Here is a 6,000-nt window from a genome sequence, read left to right on the forward strand (position 1 = left end):
ACATTTCAGTCAAGTGTTCAAAACTTTTGACTGGTAGTGTATGTGTGTGTGTGTGTCTGTGTGTGTTTGTTTGTGTGTGTGTTTGTTTGTGTGTGTGTGTGTATTTGTTTGTATGTTTGTGTGTGTGTGTGTGTGTTTGTGTTTGTGTTTGTTTGTGTGTGGTGTGTGTATGTGTTTGTTTGTGTGTGTCTGTGTGTGAGTATGTGTGTGTTTGTTTGTGTGTATGTTTGTTTGTGTGTATGTGTGTGTGTATTTGTTTGTGTGTGTGTGTGTGTTGTTTTGTGTGAGTGTGCTGTGTGTGTGTGTGTGTTTGTGTTTGTTTGTGTGTGTATGTGTTTGTGTGTGTGTTGTGTGTGTATGTTTGTGTGAGTGTGCTGTGTGTGTGTGTGTGTATGTGTGTGTTTGTGTATGTTTGTATGTTTGTGTGTGTGTGTGTGTGTGTTTGTATATGTTTGTATGTTTGTGTGTGTGTGTGTGTGTGTGTTTGTGTATGTTTGTATGTTTGTGTGTGTGTGTGTGTGTGTTTGTGTTTGTGTTTGTTTGTGTGTGGTGTGTGTATGTGTTTGTTTGTGTGTGTCTGTGTGTGAGTATGTGTGTTTGTTTGTGTGTATGTGTTTGTGTGTATGTGTGTGTGTATTTGTTTATGTGTGTGTGTGTGTTGTTTTATGTGAGTGTGCTGTGTGTGTGTGTGTGTTTGTGTTTGTTTGTGTGTGGTGTGTGTATGTGTTTGTTTGTGTGTGTGTTGTGTGTGTATGTGTATGTTTGTGTGAGTGTGCTGTGTGTGTGTGTGTGTGTATGTGTGTGTTTGTGTATGTTTGTATGTTTGTGTGTGTCTGTGTGTGTGTGTGTCTGTGTGTGTGTGTGTGAGGGCAGTTTTAAGTGGTTTACAAGGAGTGGTTATTTTTTTAAGTGGTTTTAGGTTATAAACTGGTAATTACAAGGGTATTATGCTATAAATGTGTTTAACGAGGACATTTCTAGTGTCCCCATAATTCAAATCACTTAAAAAACATACTAAACGATGTTTGATTGAAAATGTAAAAATGCAGAAAGTTTTTTGTGAGGGTTAGGTTTAGGGGTAGGGTTAGGGTTAGGGGATAGAATCTATAGTTTGTACAGTATAAAAATCATTATGTCTATGGAGAGTCCTCATAATGATAGCTGCACCAACATGTGTGTGTGTGTGTGTGTGTGTGTGAATTTCCATCTAGTTGCTTTCTAAATCAACATTTAGCTCTGGAGAAAACTATAGATAGTGTAGCAGACAGATAAACAGACAGACAGGAGCATCAGCACAGGGCTTCTTTTCACTTGTTTTAGAAATAGATTACAGTTGTGCTTATGTAAGTTGTTTTCATACCAGCCTTTTGGTTCCCAATGCAAAAACAAGTGCAAATCTCATTACAAAAGACAGAATGGACAAACTCTGGCCGCGTCACATGATGATTAGAGATTGTGTGCTCTTCCTCAGAGAGTTAATGAGCTGAACTTTATCTTCTCACCAACAGCAGCACGTCTGTAATGACAAAATCTGACATCTTCAGTCAGTACTGAATCCTTAAATACTGTTGTAAAATAAATTCTCTTGCACGTAGATATTTAAATAAAAAGGTGCTCGTTATTTGCTTCTTATTTGCTGCTGCTAATTAACAACCAGCCTGATTCATCCTGATGACTCCAATTAATCCACCTGTTACTCACTGAGAACACCTGACCACAAATGCCTCATCGTCATGGCAACCGTATCAGCACCGTTTCCTCCTGAGGCAGTTTGTTCTGTATGTCACCCGAGAGCATCACTCACTCATATGTTCTCTTAAATAATCGTAACAGGGATTAATACATAATATTGCACGAATAGTTCCTAATTGGTTTTCAGTGCGCGTTCACACCTGCAAAGTACATGATCACTTCAGTCATGCTTCTAACTGTCTTTAATATGTACTAACATTAAAATACAAACAATACAGTGTATTTATTGTGTAACTACAGTACATGTTGTTCTGCTAAACTCTCACAGGATTCACATTTTCTGCTACTGAGGTTGAGGAATGGATAGGTTCAGGGTTAGGGGTGAAGTTAACAGTGTAACTGCAAATGTTATTAAATGCAGATACAATGTAACAACACGTATGTGTATAATAAGTAGGTTAGGTTAGGTGGGATATATTGTATCAAATGCTTAAGTACATAGCAGTTAAAGACACTTAATAGAAAGTGGGACCAACACACTGCCGTGATGCTCCTATATTGTATGTTAGTATTTAATTAGGAGATCATATAGTATCTAACTATTTGCATTTAGTGCACTTAGTGTAAATAGCCAATGCAATAATTTATCTTTATCATTTCAAACCTAACAAACGTATTTTCGTCAAATGTTTTTGCTTGACAAGTGTATTTGTGCTATCTTTTTTTGTTTAAATGAAACTGGCATTTTAAATGATATTTCGTATCTAATGAAATTGAATTCAGACACGTGTTGAACTCTCGGGGGCCGCTGTATGTTTGCATTGCTAAAGCATCTGCAGCAGAGCTGTTTATAGAGACAGTACTGCAAAAGCTCTTTCTAAGAGACATTCTGCAATCTCTAACAGTGTCAGCAGTTTTCTGGTTATTAATCCTGTAAGTTGTGAGGTTTGTGAATGTCTGTGTGAAGTCTGAAGAGTTTTGAATGGGAGTTCTTCATAAGCGGCTTTACAGTGTGAAATATCAGCAGTTTCTACAGCAGTTCAGCTGTGATTTAAAGTCTCTTTCTCTTCTGTTACTGACAACATGTGGACCTCTCCAGTGCTGTCATCTGTCTTTCTGTTGTCCCAGTCAGTCTGTGTTTGTTCTTTCATTTCTGAACTCTTCTACTTCCCTCTCTCTCTTCATGTCTCTTCCTCTGTTGGTTTGTTTTTCTTAGTCATTTTCTGCATCTCTTGTCAAAGATTGACTTTGGCTTTATGAGCATGTGTGTATGTGTTGCGTGTTTGTGCATGTGTTTATGTGTGTGTGTGTGTGTGTTTGTCTGAAGTTTGCTCCATTAGCTGTGCATTAGAGTAGCAGAGAAATTTGATCCAATCACACACACACGGCCTATCGGATCCCAGTAATTCCTGCACTTCTCCAGGAATCAATATGAGGCTTGCCTGCCATCTGCCTCTCAGCAAACACACACACACTACACACTCACTCACACAGACACACACTCACACACACTACACACACACACTACACACTCACACAGACACTGCACACACTCACACACAGACACACTACACACACATACATACTACACACACACACTACACAGACACACACTCACACACACTACACACACACACTACACACTCACACACACTCACACAGACACTACACACACATACATACTACACACACGCACACACACACATACACTCACACAGACACTGCACACACACACTACACACACACACTACACTCACACAGACACACTACACACACATACATACTACACACACACACACACTCACTCACACACACATACACACTACACTCACACACGGACTCACACTACACTCACACACACTACACTCACACACTTACATACTACACACACATACACTCACACACAGACTCACACTACACACTACCCACTCACAGACACACTACACTCACACACACTACACACACACACGTACACTCACACAGACACTGCACACACACACACACACTACACTCACACACAGATACACTACACACATACATACTACACAGACACACACACTCACACACACTACACACACACACAGACACACTCACACACACTACACACTCACACTACACACACACATACACTCACACAGACGCTGCACACACTCACACACACTACACTCACACAGACACACTACACACACATACATACTACACACTCACACGCACACACACACTCACACACACACTACACACACATACACTCACACTACACTCACACAGACACACTACGCACACATACATACTACACACACACACATTAACACTCACACATGCACACACATACACACACACTAACACTCACTCACACGCACACAAATACACACTACACACATACATACTACACACACATACACTCACACAGATACTGCACACACTCACACACACTACACTCACACACAGACATACTACACACACGCACACACATACACACACACTACACACACACACACTAACACAGACACTGCACACACACACACTACACACACACATTACACTGTCACACTACACACACATACATACTACACAGACATACACTCACACACACTACACTCACACACTGACACACTACACACACATACATACTACACACACATACACTCACACACAGACACACATTCACAATCACACACACTCACTCACTCTCACACACACACACACACACACACACACACACACTGTTAAAGTCAAACACACATTCCCATCTAAACATCCTAGTTACAGATCCTGTTGAAATCGTAAAAGTTGCTCATAAATGCTTCTTGATGTTTCTAGAACAGAATATCCTCTTCATATCTATAACACACACATGTATATATTCTACAGTCCTGATGGACTGGATATTTAATACTCTGAAAGAATATAAAGCTTTGATTTTCCCTGCTGAAACCGCATTAAAACATCACTTATGATATGACCGAGATGATCAGAGCAAAAATCATAAAGTAAAATTCAGACTCAAAGCGTTCAGCTAATTTAAGTCGACATGTTTTAACGTGAGCTCATGCCAAGTAATTACCAAAGACAGAATAATGAGTAAAACAAGCAACTGATCAGTCTGGGCCACTGTAGATGAGTTCTGTACTGTTTAAAGCTGTTAAAATATCTTCTTTTATGTAAGTTTCATGTTGAACTGTACGTAATCCACTGTCAGACTGACCTCACAGAGAGTGCGGTAATTACACACTGCAACCTGTGATTCATTATTTAATTTTTTTTGCCATAATGTTTTGTCTTTTTAGCTAATATTTCAACATGTCGTAAATGTTTTACAAGAATATTCCTGGTTCAGTACAAGTTAATCTCAATCGACAGCATTTATGGCATAATGACCCCATTGACTTCCATTGTAAGTGTCTCACTGGAACACACATTTAAAGAAAAGCAGGAATGAGTCGAAATTAATTTTTGTGGTAATCAACATTACGGCACAAATGCTGTCGATTGAGCTCAACTTGTACTGAACCCGGAATATTAGTTTAATATTAGTCAGCTTTACTTTTAAAATAACATTTTAGTTGACGATAATGAGCAAAATGACAAAAGCATGCTCCAAACTTTAAGCAAGTATTCAAATATTTTAAAAAATGTATAAGCTTCTTGCAATTATTTAAACATGTATAAAACATATATATTTAATTAAAATGATTTGATCATCATGACGCATCTTTTTCGGCTTATCTTCGTTATCGTCCACAATCAAAAAACCCTTCTGTCAACGTTTTTTTCACGAAATTAACACTGAGTCTCCGTAGCATTCGCAATGCCCTTCTGAAACCGAATATTCTGCAGGAAATAATGTACGGCGAGACTTTATCCATCAGGACTTGATTGGATCATGTATGTTCAACTATGATATTATTGGTTAATATTGTTTTCCCCTCCCACACGGCCTAGGTGATGTCAGCTGAAAAGGAGAGTCGTTTTGGAGGGCAAAAGTTATTACATTCTGCTGAAAGATTATGAAACAAACGTTTATGTCTGTAGAATAAAATGCACTGATGAATTGTGCACAAGACCAGGAACATTTATCAAGACTGTAAATAAATCGTTTTTCATTAATATTTTTCTTCCTTTAGGTTAATGCAGAATCTTTTACACTTCTGGACACTCATGCATGTTGCGATGTTTGCAACAAACCGACTTGGGAATCGTTGCTCAATGTTCAAGTGATTATCTGAGTTCTATTGTTAACACATCTGATGTACATCTGTTGTCGTCTCTCAGATCGTGATATCTGCTGTGACAGAAACTCTCTGGAGA

This window comes from Myxocyprinus asiaticus, chromosome 39, assembly GCF_019703515.2.
Source record: "Myxocyprinus asiaticus isolate MX2 ecotype Aquarium Trade chromosome 39, UBuf_Myxa_2, whole genome shotgun sequence".
Taxonomy (NCBI): domain Eukaryota; kingdom Metazoa; phylum Chordata; class Actinopteri; order Cypriniformes; family Catostomidae; genus Myxocyprinus; species Myxocyprinus asiaticus.